The sequence below is a fragment of the Hypanus sabinus genome, chromosome 19, assembly GCF_030144855.1.
Source record: "Hypanus sabinus isolate sHypSab1 chromosome 19, sHypSab1.hap1, whole genome shotgun sequence".
In the NCBI taxonomy this organism is placed as follows: Eukaryota; Metazoa; Chordata; class Chondrichthyes; order Myliobatiformes; family Dasyatidae; genus Hypanus; species Hypanus sabinus.
The window spans coordinates 59212256-59228230 of NC_082724.1; the positions used below are offsets into that span (position 1 = coordinate 59212256).

At 43.0% G+C, this 15975-nt stretch overlaps 1 protein-coding gene across 13 annotated transcripts in view; it reads right to left on the reverse strand.

Annotated features, from left to right (window-relative positions):
• Nucleotides 1-15975, reverse strand: part of cacna2d2a (calcium channel, voltage-dependent, alpha 2/delta subunit 2a) — a 909486-nt gene that overhangs the window by 263393 nt on the left and 630118 nt on the right. The window lies entirely within an intron of this gene.

Consider the following 15975-nt stretch of genomic DNA (forward strand, 5'->3'; position numbering starts at 1 on the left):
ACTCACTCCTCTACAGTATTGTCCCCTGGTCTTAGACTTTCCCACCAGAGGAAGCATCCTCTTCACATCCACTCTATCAAGGCCTTTTACCATTCAATAGGATTCAATGAGGTCACCCCTCATTCTTCTGAATTCTAGATGGCTAAGAGCCATCAAACGCTCCTCAAATGACAAGCAATTCAGTCCTGGAGTCATTTTTGTGAACCTTATTTGAACCCTCTCCAGTTTCAGCACATCCTTTCTTGGATATGGGACCCAAAACTGCTCATAATTATCCAAGTGAGGCCTTGCTAGTACTTTATAAAGTCTCAACATTACATCCTTGCTTTTATATTCGAGTCCTCTTGAAAATAAATGCTAACATTGCATTTGCCTTCTTCACCACAGATTCAACCTGGAAATTAACCAAGTCCCTTTGCACCCCAGTTTTTGTATTTTCCCTCCAATTAGAAAATAGTCAACACTTTCATTTCTCCTACCAAAGTGCATGACCATATACTTCCCAACACTGTATTCCGTCTGCCATTTCTTTGCCCATTTTCCTGATCTGTTCAAGTCCTTCTGTAGCCTGCTTACTTCCTCAAAAATACCTGCCCCTCACCTACCTTCATACCACCTGCAAACTTGGCCATAATGCCATCAATTCCATCATCCAAATCACTGATGAATAACACTAAAAAAATCAGACCCAACAGAGACTCCTGTGGAACACCACTAGTCACCGGCAGCCAACCAGAAAAGGCTCCCTTTATTCCCTATCTGCCTCCTGCCAATCAGCCACTAGATTCTATGCTAGAATCTTTCCTGCAATACCATGTAGCTTGTAAAACAGCCTCGTATGTGGCACCTTGTCCAAAGCTTTCTGCAAAGCCAAGTACACAACATCCATCGTACACCACATCCATCTATTCTCCTTTGTCTATCCTGCTTGTTATTCCTTCAAAGAATTCCAACAGATTTGTCAGTGAAAATTTTCCCTCAAGGAAACCATGCTGTCTACAAGTCTATCATGTGCCTCCAAGTTCTCTGAGACTTCATCCTTAATAATCGACTCCAACATCTTCCCAACCACGGAGGTCAGACTAACTGGCCTATAATTTCCTTTCTTCTGCCTCTCTCCCTTCTTGAAGAATGGAGTGACATTTGCAATTTCCCATTCTTCCAGAACCATTCCAGAACCTAGTGATTCTTACTAATGCCTCCATAATTTCTCCAACCATCTCTTTCAGAACACTGGGGTGTACACTATCTTATCCAGGTGACTTCTCTACCTTCAGACTTTTCAGTTTCCCATGAACCTTCTTTCTAGTTATGGTACACATAATTCATGACCCTTGACACCTGGAACTTCCAACATACAGCTAGTATCTTTCACAGAGAAGACTGATGCAAAATATTTATTCAGTTCATCTGCCATTTTGTTGCTCTTCAAAACTAACTCTCCAACATCGTTTTCCAGTGGTCTGATATCCACTCTTGCCTCTCTTTTACACCTTATGAAGAAACTTTTGGTATCCTCTTTATTATTATTGGCTAGTTTACTTTCTTATTCCACCTTTACCTTCTTAGGACTTTTTTTTTAGCTGCCTTCTGTTGGTTTTTAAAAGCTTTCCAAACCTCTAACTTTTCAGTAATTTTTGCTCAATTATATGCCCTTTCTTTGGCTTATATGTTGGCTTTGACTTCTCTTGTTGGCCATGGTTGTGTCATCTTGCCTTAAGTATATTCCTTCCTTTTTAGGATGTACAGTGGCATGCAAACGTTTGGGCGTCCCTGGTCAATATTTCTGTTACTGTGAATAGCTAAGCGAGTAAAAGATTACCTGATTTCCAAAAGGAATAAAGTTAAAGATGACACATTTCTTTAATATTTTAAGCAAGATTACTTTTTTATTTCCATCTTTTACAGTTTCAAAATAACAAAAAAGGAAAAGGGCCCGAAATCAAAGTTTGGGAACCCTGCATGGTCTGTACTTAGTTACACCCCCTTTGGCAAGTATCACAGCTTGTAAACGCTTTCTGCAGCCAGCTAAGAGTCTTACAATTCTTGTTTGGGGGATTTTTGCCCATTCTTCCTCGCAAAAGACTTCTAGTTCTTTGAGATTCTTGGGCTGTTTTGCATGCACTACTCTTTTGATGTCTATCCACAGATTTCCGATGATGTTTAGGTCAGAGGACTGTGAGGGCCATGGCAAAACCTTCAGCTTGTGCCTCTTGAGGAAGCCCATTTTGAGGTGTGTTTAGGATCATTATCCTGTTGTAGAAGCCATCCTCTTTTCATCTTCAGCTTTTTTACAGACAGTGTGATGTTTGCTTCCAGAATTTGCTGGTATTTAATTGAATTCATTCTTCCCACTACCAGTGAAATGATCTCCATGCCACTGGCTACAACACAAGCCCAAAGCATGATTGATCCACCCCTGTGCTTAACTGTTGGAGAGGTGATCTTTTCATGAAATTCTGCACCTTTTTTTCTCCAAACATACCTTTGCTCATTGTGGCCAAGAAGTTCTATTTTAACTTCATCAGTCCACAGGACTTGTTTCCAAAATGCATCAGGCTTGTTTAGATGTTCCTTTGCAAACTTCTGATGCTGAATTTTGTGGTGACGATGCAGGAAAAGTTTTCTTTTGATGACTCTTCCATGAAGGTCATATTCATGCAGGTGTCGCTGCACTGTAGAACAGTGCACCACCACTCCAGAGTCTGCTAAATCTTCCTGAAGGTCTTTTGCAGCCAAACGGGGGTTTTCTAGCTTTCTAGCAATCCTACGAGCAGTTCTCTCGGGAAGTTTTCTTGGTCTTCCTGACCTCAACTTGATCTCCACCATTCCTGTTAACTACCATTTCTTAATTACATTACGAACTGAGGAAACGGCTACTTGGAAACGCTTTTGCTATCTTCTTATAGCCTTCTCCTGCTTTGTGGCCATCATTTATTTTCATCTTCAGAGTGCTAGGCAGCTGCTTAGAGGAGCCCATGACTGCTGATCGTTGGGACAAGGTTTGAGGAGTCAGGGTATTTATAAAGTGTTGAAATTTGCATCACCTGGCCTTTTGTAACGATTACTGTGAACAAGCCATAGCCCTAACAAGCTAGTTAAGGTCTGAGACCTTGGTAAAAGTTATCTGAGAGCTCAAATCTCCTGAGGTGCCTGAACTTTTGCATGGTACTCCTTTCCTTATTTTCTCTCTAAAACTGTGCAAAACAAAAAAAAAACACTAATCTTGTTTAAAATGTTGAAAAGAATGTTTCATCTTTAACTTTATGACTTTTGGAGATCAGGTCATCTTCTACTCACTTAACTATTCACAGTAACAGAAATTTTGACCAGGGGTGCCCAAACATTTGCATGCCACCTTTTTATAACCGTTTAACAATTACAGCTCAGAAACAGGCCATCTCGGCTCTTCTAGTCCATGCCGAATGCTTACTCTCACCTAGTCCCACCTACCTGCACTCAGCCCATAACCCTCCATTCCTTTCCTGTCCATATACCTATCCAATTTTACACTAAACGACAATATCGAACCTGCCTTTACCACTTCTACTGGAAGCTCGTTCCACACAGCTACCACTCTCTGGGTAAAGAAGTTCCCCCTCATGTTACCCCTAAACTTTTGCCCCTTAACTCTCAACTCATGTCCTCTTGTTTGAATCTCCCCTACTCTCAATGGAAAAAGCCTATCCACATCAACTTTATCTATTCCCCTCATAATTTTAAATACCTCTATCAAGTCCCCCCTCAAGCTTCTACGCTGCAAAGAATAAAGAACTTGTTCAACCTTTCTCTGTAACTTAGGTGCTGAAACCCAGGTAACATTCTAGTAAATCTCCTCTGTATTCTCTCTATTTTGTTGGCATCTTTCCTATAATTCGGTGACCAGAACTGTACACAATCTTTCCTATAATTCGGTGAGCAGAACTGTACACAGTAACCTGTGCCTTCTGAATTGCTTCCAGAAATTGCTGTTTTGCGATCATTCCTGCCAGTGTTCTTTTCCAATCAATTCTGGCTAACTTCTTTCTCATGCCTCTGTAATTCCCTTTACTCCACTGTAATACTGATACATCTGACTTTAGCTTCTCCTTCTCTAATTTAAGGGTAAATTTGATTCTATTATGATCACTTTCCCCTAAGGGTTCCTTTACTTTAAGTTGTCTGATCAATTCTGGTTCATTGTATAACAACCAGTCTAGAATAGTTTATCCCCAAATGGGCTCAAATAGGCTCAACCACAACTAAAAAGCCATCTTTGTTGGCACTCTGGAAATTACCCATCAGGAATCCAGCATCAATCTGATTTTCCCAATCTACTTGCATATTGAAATCCCCCATAAATATTGTAACATTGTCCTTTTGACATGCATTTTCTATCTCCCATTGCAATTTGTAGACCACATTTCTACTACAGTTTGGGGAATCTGTATACAAATCCCATCAGGATCTTTTTAGCCTTGCAGTTCCTTAGCTCTACCCACAACTATTCAACACTTTCCAACCCTATGTCACCTCCTTCTAATGATCTGATTTCATTTTTACCAACAGAGTAATGCCACCCCCTTTGCCTTCCTGCCTGTCCTTTTGATACAATGTGTTTCCTGGGATATTAAGCTCCCAGCTGTAACTTTTTTCAGCCATGATATAGCGATGCCTACATCATACCTGCCAATCTGCAACTGTGGTACAAGTTCATCTACCTTATTCTATCTAGTGCGCACATTCAAATATAACACCTTCTGCCCTGTATTTACCCTTTTTGATTTTGTCTGCCTTTTACATTGCAACTCATCCTGTAGACTGAAAAGTTGCCTCTCCTCACTACATATTGCCTCTGTTTGTAAACCAGCTGCCACCTCTTAGTACTATAATCCACTTTTCCTATGATACTTCTTGCATTGAAGAATATGCAGTTTAGGACACTAGTCACACCATGTTCAACCTTTTGATTCCTAACTTTGTCATCCAGTAGAAGCAAACAGGACTAATATGGAGACTTACCTGAAACACTAGGAAGGCCTTGCACCAGGCAGCTCTCAAGATCTACAGCTAGGAGTGTGTGTCAGAGGCAGTGGAGCTGCCCAGAACTTTCAAGGAGACCTCGTTATTGAGGTTTGAGTGACGGTGACTATATTTCATTATGAGGTTGAGAAGATTTGGTATGTCTCCAAAGAGTCTAACAAATTTCTGCAGCTATACATTGGAGAACATCCTGACAGGTTGTATCACTGTTAGTTGTGCAGGTGCCAATGCAGAGGACTGGACAATGTTGCAGAGCGTTGCAGCTCCTTTATGGCCACTACTCTCTGCACCATCGAGGATATCTTCAAAGGATATCCTTTTCTCTTGCTTTTTAATCGAAGCAAGAGGCTGAGAGTGGAAGACTGAAGCATCGCGGAGGGAAGGTCGTTTTTCTTTTCTTTAACTGATTGGGGAAAAGAGGCTAGACTGCGCAGGCATGTGTCGTAGTGTGCCGAGGTTTAAAAGAAAGACCACCAAATACAGCGGCCATCGTTGGAGTGGACTGAGTCGGAGTGGGATGGCCTTGGCTCAATCAGGCTTCGGTGAGAAACAGGCAGAGGCGAGGGTAGGTTCCAGTAAGTTTCAGTTTTCTTCTTTTTTTCGTTCAGACTCGAGAAAATGCCAGGCAGGATGTTGGAATGCTCCTCTTGCAGGATGTTTGAAGTCAGGGAGGCCTCCGGTGTCCCTGACAATGATACCTACAAGAAGTGCATCCAGCTGCAGCTCCTAACGGACCACGTTAGGGAACTGGGGCAGGAGCTGGATGACCTCCGGATCAATTGGGAGACTAAGCAGTTTATAGACAGTAGCTTCTGGGAGGTAGTTACACCTACGGACCAGGGCACAGGTAATTGAGTTACCGTCAGGCAAGGGAAGAGGAAAGGGCAGTTAGTGCAGGGTTCCCCTGTGGCCTTTCCCCTCCAAAACAGGTATACTGATTTGGATACTGTTGCGGGGGATGGCTTACCTGGGACAAGCTGCAGCAGCTGGATCTCTGGCACTGAGTCTGGTTCTGCAGTGCAGAAGGGAGGAAGGAATAAGAGGAGAGCGGTAGTGATGGGGACTCCATAGTCAGGGGTACAGACAGGAGATTCTGTGGTCATGACAGAGACTCCTGGATGGTTTGTTGCCTCCTGGGTGTCAGGGTCAGGGATGTCTCTGATCGTGTGCACAACATTCTTAAGTGGGAGGGTGATCAGCCAGATGTTGTGGTACACATCGGTACCAATGACACAGGTAAAAAGAGTCAGGAGGTCCTGAAGAGTGAGTAGGAAGTTGAAAAACAGGACCTCAAGGGTAGTAATCTCCAGATTGCTGCCTGTGCCACGTGCCAGTGAGGGTAAGAGCAGGATGCTCTGGCAGATGAACACATGGCTGAGAAACTGGTGTAGGGGGCAGGGTTTCAGATTTCTAGATCATTGGGACCTCTTCTGGGGCAGATGGGACCTGTACAAGAGAGACGGGTTACACCTGAACTACAAGGGGACCAATATACTTGCAGGGAGGTTTGCTAGTGTTATTGGGGAGGGTTTAAACTAAATTTGCAGGGTGCTAGAGTAGATAGTGGAACGGGAGTGAAAATAAATGATGTTAGTAGTTCATGCAAAGTCACAAATAGTAAGGTTATGTGTGGTGGTAACAATCTTCTGAGGTGTGTATATTTCAATGCGAGGAGTATTGTGGGAAAGGCAGAAGAGCTGAGGGCCTGGATTGACACGTGGAATTATGACACCATAGCCATTACTGAAACTTGGCTACAGGACGGGCAGGACTGGCAGCTCAATGTTCCAGGGTTCTGATGTTTCAGACATGATAGAGGTAGAGGGATGAAGGGTGGGGGGGGGGCGGTGGCTTTGCTAGTCGGGGAAAATAGTGCTAGTGCTTCGGCAAGACAGATTAGAGGGCTTGTCTACTGAGGACATTTGGGTGGAGCTGAGAAACAGGAAAGGTATGACCACATTAATAGGGTTGTATTATAGACCACCCAATAGTCAGCGAGAATTGGAGGAGCAAATCTGCAGAGAGATAGCAGACAACTGCAGGAGACAGAAAGTTGTGATTGTAGGGGATTTTAATTTTCCACATATTGATTGGGACTCCCATACTGTTAAAGGTCTGGATGGGTTAGAGTTTGTAAAATGTGTTCAGGTAAGTTTTCTAAATCAGTATATAGATGTACCAACTAGGGAGGAGGCAATATTAGGTCTCCTATTAGGAAACGAGTTAGGGCAAGTGACGGAAGTGTGTGTGGGGGAACACTTTGGTTCCAGTGATCATAACGTCATTAGTTTCATTTTGATCATGGAGAAAGATAGATCTGGTCCTTGGGTTGAAGTTCTAAACTGGAAAAAGGCCAAATTTGAGGACATAAGTTGCTTGAGGAGTATAAAAAGAGTAAGAAAATACTTAAGAAAGAAATCAGGAGGGCTAAAAGAAGACATGAGGTTGCTTTGGCAGTCAGGGTGAAGGATAATCCTAAGAGCTTCTACAGGTATGTTAAGAGCAAAAGTATAGTAAGGGATAAAATTGGTCCTCTTGAAGATCAGAGTGGTTGGCTATGTAGGGAACCAAAAGAAATGGGAGAGATATTAACGAGCAAACGCAAGGAAATTTGCAGATGCTGAAAATTCAAACAACACACACAAAATGCTGGTGGAACGCGGCAGGCCAGACAGCATCTATAGGGAGAAGCGATGTCGACGTTTCGGGCCGAGACCCTTCGTCAGGACTAACTGAAAGGAAAGATAGTAAGAGATTTCAGTTAGTCCTGACGAAGGGTCTCGGCCCGAAACGTCGACATCGCTTCTCCCTATAGATGCTGCCTGGCCTGTCGTGTTCCACCAGCATTTTGTGTGTGTTGTTGGGAGAGATATTAAATGGGTTTTTTGCATCTGTATTTACTAAGGAAACTGGAATGGAGTCTATGGAAACAAGGCAAACAAGTATGGAGGTCATGGTACTTATACAGATTAAAGAGGAGGAGGTGCTTGCTGCCTTGAGGCAAATCAGAGTAGATAAATCCCCAGGACCTGACAGGGTATTCCCTCGGACCTTGAAGGAGACTAGTGTTGAAATTGCAGGGGCCCTGGCAGAAATATTTAAAATGCCGATACCCATGGGTCAGGTGCCGGAGGATTGGAGGTTAGCTCATGTAGTTCCATTGTTTAAAAAAGGCTCAAAAAGTAAGCTGGGAAATTACAGGCCGGTAAGTTTAACACCGGTAGTAGGTAAATTATTGGAAGGAATACTAAGAGATAGGATCTACAAATATTTGGATAGACAGGGACTTATTAGAAACAGTCAGCACGGCTTTGTGCGTGGTAGGTCATGTTTAACCAATCAATTAGAGTTTTTCGAGGAAGTTACCAGGAAAGTGGATGAAGGGAAGGCAGTGGATGTTGTTTTCATGGACTTCAGTAAGGCCTCTGACAAGGTCCCGCATGGGAGGTTAGTTAGGAAGATTCAGTCGGTAGGTATACATGGAGATATAGTAAATTAGACATTGGCTTAATGGAAGAAGCCAGAGAGTGGTAGTGGAGGATTGCTACTCTGAGTGGAGGCCTGTGACAAGTGGTGTGCAGCAGGGATCAGTGCTGGGTCCATTGTTATTTGTCATCTGTATCAATGATCTGGGTGATAATGTGGCAAATTGGATCAGTGAATTTGCTGATGATACAAAGATTGGAGGTGTAGTGGACAGTAAGGACGGTTTTCAAAGCTTGCAGAGGGACTTGAACCAGTTGGAGGAATGGGCTGAAAAATAGCAGATGGAGTTTAATGCGGACAAGTCTGAGGTATTGCACTTTGGAAGGTCAAACCAAGGTAAAACATAAAAGTTAAATGGTAGGACACTGAGGAGTGCAGTAGAACAGAGGGATCTGGGAGTACAGGTACATGATTCCCTAAAAGTGGTGTCACAAGTAGACAGGGTTGTAAAGAGAGCTTTTGGTACATTGGCCTTTATAAATCAAAGTATTGAGTTAAGAGTTGGAATGTTATGCTGAGGTTGTATAAGATATTGATGAGACTGAATTTGGAGTATTGTGTGCAGTTTTGGTCACCTAATTACAGGAAGGATATTAATAAGGTTGAAAGAGTGCAGAGAAGGTTTACAAGGATGTTGCTGGGACTTGAGAAACTGAGTTACTGAGAAAGGTTGAATATGTTAGGACTTTATTCCCTGGAGCATAGGAGAATGAGGGGTGATTTGATAGAGGTATATAAAATTATGATGGGTAAAGATTGAGTGAAGGCAAGCAGGCTTTTTCCACTGAGGCTAGGGGAGAAAAAAACAGAGGTCATGGGTTAAGGGTGAAGGGGGAAAAGTTTAAAGGGAACATGGGGGGGGGGCTTCTTCACGCAGAGAGTGGTGGGAGTGTGGAATGAGCTGCCAGATGAAGTGGTGAATACAGGCTCACTTTTGACATTTAAGAAAAACTTGGACAGGTATATGGATGAGAGGGGTTTGGAGGGATATGGCCCAGGTGCAGGTCAGTGGGAATAGGCAGAAAAATGGTTTGGCACAGCCAAGAAGGGCCAAAAGGCCTGTTTCTGTGCTGTAATCTTCTATGGATGGTGCTTCAAAAAGGCAGCAACTATCCTGAAGGACCTGCACCACCCAACACAAGCCCACTTCTCAACACTACCATCAGAGGTGAGGTACAGGAGCCTGAAGGCACACACCCAATGTTTTAGGAACAACTTTTTTCCCCTCTGCCACCAGGTTTTTGAATGGACAATGAATCAATCCATGAACACTATCTCACTGTTGTTGCTCTCTTTGCATACTTTTTATGTACTTCTTACTGTAATTTATAGTATAGTTTATGCATTGCACTACTCTGCTTCCCCAAAATGACAAATTTCATGATACATGTCAGTGATAATAAACCTGGCCCTGATTCTGATTCGATTAAGGATGAGCAGTAGAGGACCATTCAAGAATGATAAGGAACATTTCATAATGAGCTGATAGGGAGAGTCAGCTAGAGATTAATCAGGGAAAGTCATGGCTTGTCTAAATGGGGTGAATCAGGGAGAGTTAGCATGGGGCTATTCAGGAACAAGGGAATCTGGGCAGAGGAATCTAATCTGAGGGACAGCATTGAACTAATGCAGAATATGCTGTAAAGGAGAGGCTGTGTGGGATTAACCAGGCACTCTAAACACAGGGGTTAACCAGGCACTCTAAATGCAGGGTTAACCAGGCACTCTAAATGCAGGGTTATCCATGCACTGTAAATGCAGAGTTAATCATGCACTGCAAATGCACGATTAATCAGGCACTGTAAACGCAGCATACAGCTAATGGGGGGGGGGGGGGGTCAGTGTAGGACTAATCAGCAACAATAAATAAGGAAATAAGGGACTAATGAGGAATCAGGAGTGACAGGGTGGGCTAATCGGGGATAATAAAGACAGGAGTAATCAATGAATCTAAGCACAGGACAAATTTGGGGAAACCAGCACAGCCTTGATCAGCAAAGTGTTAATTTGGGACAGAGGTCATGACTAATCAACACAGGGCTGATGAAACATGGGAAATAGAACACGACAGCACAGTCGCAGTCTATGTTGTGCTGACCTTTTAACCTACTCCAAGACCAATCTAACCCTTCTCTCCTGAATAACCCTAATTTCTCTATCATCCATGTGCCAATTTAAGATATTCTGTAATATCCCTAATGTATTTTTTTCTACCTCCGTCCTTGGAAGGGCTACCACACACCCACCTCTCTCTGTGTAAAAGAAACTTAACTCTGACATCCCCTTAGAGTTTCCCTCAATTAGACTCAGCAATCACTCAGGGACACTCAACATTGGGTAATAAATGAGGATTAATCGGCAGGGATAATTAGAGTGGAAGAAGTAAGGGATAATAAAAATGGGATTAATTCAAAATAATAAACTGGAGTAATCAGGGATAGTCATCATGTGGAGGAATCTAACAAATGACATGTGACTAATCTGGGACAGTCAAAACAAGTAATTAGGGCGTGGCAGCACAGATCTAAATTAGACTGAGTGAACAAGGACAACACACAATCAGTGCAAAGGTCATCTGGTAGAATCAACACATGATGAATGCAATCTATAACATTCATGAAGGGACTAGTCAGGAGAGTAGGACAAGGTTGGGAAGGTTCAGTCAATGTCATGGTGAATCAGGCACAAATAGCACAGGACAATAAACATGAGGAGAGCAGACAGTGACCACAGGACTAATCAGTGACAGGGAAAGCAGGACTAATCTGGATAGAATAGTAATAATCCATCATAGTCTAGAACTAATCCCAGAGTGTATAGTACTAATCCAGGACAGTACAGGACAAATCTGGGTACAGGACAGTACAGTACTAGTCCAGGACCATACAGAAATAATCCTGTACAGTATGTACAGTGTACGGGACTAATCCTGTACAGTATGCTACTAATCCAGGATGCGACAGGACTAATCATAGACAGTAGGGACACTTCCAGACGGTATGGTATTAATCCAGACAGTACAGGACTAATCCGAGACAGTAGGGGACTAATCTGAGACAGTACGAGACTAATCCCAGACAGTACGGGACTAATCCAAGACAGTACAGGACTAATCCCAGACAGTACGGGACTAATCCTAGATAGTACGAGACTAATCCCAGACAGTATGTTATTAATGCAGACAGTACAGGACTAATCCCAGATATTATGGTATTAATCTAGACAGTATGGGAAGAATCCAATGGGATTGTTGGAATGGCCATTGCGGGAGTAGAGTGTTGTTAGAGTGGTCCGGCTTTGGCTCAGCAGACTTAGTTGAGAACAGGATTGGGCAAGCACCAGTGGAGGTTCTAAGTAAGTAAATAAGAAAGTTTCTAGGAAGTTTTGTTTTGTGAAGGTACATAGCTGGTGCAGTGAGAAATGATCTGGAGGTAGTGGTATGTCCTTTGAGTGAGATCTGGGAACTCCAGGGGACCTCCAGTCTCCCTGATAACTAAATCCGCATGAAGTCCACCAAGCTGCAGCTCTTTAGAGACTGCATTAAGGAACTGGAGCTGCAGCTTGATGACCTTTGGCTCATACGGGAGACTGAGGAGGTAACGGATAGGAGCTACAGGGAGGTAGGTGCCCCTAAGTTGTAGAATGCATATCCCTGGGTGCCTATCAGGCGAGGGAAAGGGAATAGGCAGCCAGCGCAGAGTACTCCTACAGCTGTTCCCCTCAATAATAAGTACATCACTTTGGATACTGGTAGGGGGAGGAGGGGTGATGACCTACCAGGGGGAAGCCACAGTGACCAGTCTCTGTGGCTCAGAAGGGAAAGGAGGAGAAGAGGAGTGCAGCAGTGATAGGGGATTCCATTTTAGAGGAGCAGAAAGCAGATGCTGTGGACATGAAAAGAGACACTTGGAAGGTATGTTGCTGCCCAGGTGCCAGGATCAGGTCCACGGTATCCTAAAGGGGGAGTGTGACCAGCCAGAAGTCACGGTATATGTTGGTACCAATGGCATAAGTAGGAAAAAGAAGGAGGTCCTGAAGACAGAATATAAGGAGATTGGCAGAAGGCTGAGAAACAGAACCTGTAAGGTAGTAATCTCTGGATTGCTGCCTGTGCCACGTGCCAGTGAGGGTAAAACAGGAAGATTAGGCAGGTGAATGTGTAGCTGGAGAATTGGTGGAAGGGGCAGGGTTTCAGATTACTGGATCTTTGAGATCCCTTCTGGGAAAAGTATGACCTGTACAAAAAGGATAGGTTACCCCGAACCCAAGGAAGACCGATTTCCTTGTGGGCAAGTTAGCTAGAGCTGTTGGGGAGGGTTTAAACTAATTTGGCAGGGCTTGGGAACCGGAGTGATAGGGCAACAAGGAGATGTAGTGTGACGGTGGTGAAGGATGAGCAGATGATAGTGCAAAACTGCAGTCAGTGGGATCAGTTAAAGTGTAACAGGGGGCCAAAATCAATAAGGGTGATGAAGGTGTTATATCTAAATACACTCAGTATACAGAATAAGGTAGATGATCTGGTAGCGCACTTAGGGATAGACAGGTATGACATTGTAGGCATCACTGAATCGTGGCAGAAAGAAGATCATAGTTGGGAGGCTAACATTCAAGGATACACATTATGTTGAAAGGACATGCAGATCAGCAGAGGTGGTGGGGTGGCTCTAATGGTAAAAAATTAAATCAGATCTTGAGAAAGAAGTAACATAATAGGATTGGAAGATGTAGAATCATTGTGGGTAGAATTAAGAAACTGAAAGGGTAAAAAGATCCTAATGGGAGTTATTTACAGACTCTGAACAGTAGCCAGGATGTGAGCCACAAATTACAATGGAAGATAGAAATGGGATGTGAAAAAGGCAATGTTGTGATAATCATGGGGATTTCAATATGCAGGTAGATTGGGGAAATCCAGCTGGTGCTAGACCCCCAAGAGAGGGAGTTTGTAGAAAGCCTATGCAATGACTTTTCAGACAAGTTTGTGGTTGAACCCAATAGGGGAAAGACAACTCTGGATTGGGTGTTATGTAATGACCCAGATTTGATTAAGAAGCTTAAGGTAAAGGAGCCCTTAGGAGTCAGTGATCATAATATGATAGAACACACCCTGCAGTTAGAGAAGTAGAAGCTAAAATTGGATGTATATTACAGTGGAGAAAAAGGGAATTACAGAGGCAGGAGACAGGTGCTGGACAAAGTTGATTGGGAGGGGACACCAGCAGGGATGATGGCAGAACAACAATGGCTTGTGATTCTGGGAGAAACTCAGAAGGCACAGAAGAAGTATTCTAAAGACAGGATGATGCAATTGTAGCTGACAAGGTAGGTCATTGATCGTGTGGATAGCCAGAGGCTTTTTGCCAGGGCTGAAATGGCTAACATAAAGGGGCATAGTTTTAAGTTGCTTGGAAGAAGGTACAAGGGGGATGTCAGAGGTAAGTTTTACACACAGGGAGTAGTGGGTGCATGGAATGCACTGTTAGCGACAGTGGTAGTGGCAGATACAATAGGGTCTTTCAAGAGATTCTTAAATAGTACATGGTGCTTAGAAAATGGAGGGCTATGCTCTAGGGAAACTCTAGGCAGTTTCTAGATTAGGTTACATGTTTGGCACAACATTGTGGTCCGAAGGGCCTGTAATGTATTATAGACTTCTATGTCCTATTTTCAAAGCCAACATAAAGGAAATAGGGGGACATGTAATACAGCAAAAATTAGTGGTAAGTTAGAGAATTGTAAAGTTTTTAAAAACCAATAGAAGGCAACTAAGAACGTCATAAGGAGGGAAAAATAAATATGAAGCTGAGTTAGCCAACAATATCAAAGAGGAAACTATTTTTCAGATGTAAAAAGAGTAAAAGAGAGGCAAGAGTGGAAATCAGACCACTGGAAAATTATGCTGGAGAGGTAGTAATGTGGAAGAAAGAAATTGTGGATGAACTTTTCCATCAGTCTTCACTGTGAAGACAACAGCAGAATGTCAGAAACATGAGAGTGTCAGGGGCAGAAGTGAGTGATGTTGCTATTACTAAGGAAAAGGTGCTTGGGTATTTGAAAAGACTGAAGGTATATAAGTCACCTGGACCATATGGACTACACCCCAGGGTTCTGAAAGAGGTGGCTGAAGTGATTGTGGAGGCACTAGGGTAATGATCTTTCGAGAATCACTAGATTCTGGGATGGTTCTTGAGGAGTGGAAAATTGCAAATGTCACTCCACTTTTCAAGAAGGGAGGAAGGCTGAAGATAGGAAATTATAGGCCAGTTAGCTGACTTCAGTGGTTGGAAAAATGCTGGAGTCTATTACTAAAAATGAGGTTTCAGAGGACTTAGGGGCACATGATAAAAGAGGTCTTCCAAAGAGGAAATCTTGCCCGACAAATCTGTTAGAATGCTTCGAGGAAATAACAGGCAGGATAGCCAAAGGAGAGTCAGTGGATGTTGTTTATTTGGATTTTTAAAAGGACTTTGACGAGGTGCCACTGCTGCAAGTGGAAGATGTCTGCGTGTGATATCTCTTACTTGCTGCTCCCGATGGAAGGCCCCTGCTTTCAAACAGCCTCTCTCTCCCTTGATGCTGTTGCAGAATGCCATTAAAGTTCTGGGTCTGCAGTTTGTGGATTGGGTTGTGGTTCCTAGTCACTCGTTTCTTTTTTGCAATTTTGCTATTTTGGGCAACTTTGAATCAGGGCAGCTTGCAAATAATGAACACTGAGCTGAACTTATTATGGCCTCCTTTGATTTTGTATTTCATATTCTGTGTCACTTGTTCTTTCTTGTTTCCATTTGCATAATTTGTTTTTTGTGCTGGGAGGGGGGGGTTGATTTTTTTTTCTTTGAATGTGTTCCATGGTTGTCTTTGTTTTGTGGCTGTCTGTGGAGAAGACAAATCTCAGGGTTGTAATACTGCCTACATACTTCGATAACACTGGATGACAAAACTTTGTTTTCTGAACACTTTGGGTATACTGGATCTAATGGATTTTGGGCTGCTGATCATGAAGATTACTATGAAATTTCCCTATCATTCTCCCCAAATTGAAACTTTGAAACTTGTCTGGATCCTTTTCAATGCTAACACATTGTTTCTTAGATTTGGGGCCAAAAGTGCTCACAGTACTCCAAATGTGGTCTAAATATTGCCTTATTAAACCTCAGTATTACATACTTGTTTTTTATATTTCAACATTGAATTTGACTTCCTCATTACAGACTCAACCGTAGTGACCTAATTCTGCTCCTATGTCTTATAGTCTATGGTATAACACTACTCGTGACTGGCAGCCAACCAGATAAGGCTCCCTTTATTCCCACACTTTCCTCCTATTAGTCAGCTAATCTTCTATCCAAGCTAGTCTTTCCAGTAATAACATGGGCTTGTACCTTGTTAAGCAGCTTCATGTGTAGCACTACGCACAAAATGCTGGTGGAACGCAGCAGGCTAGGCAGCATCTATAGGGAGGAT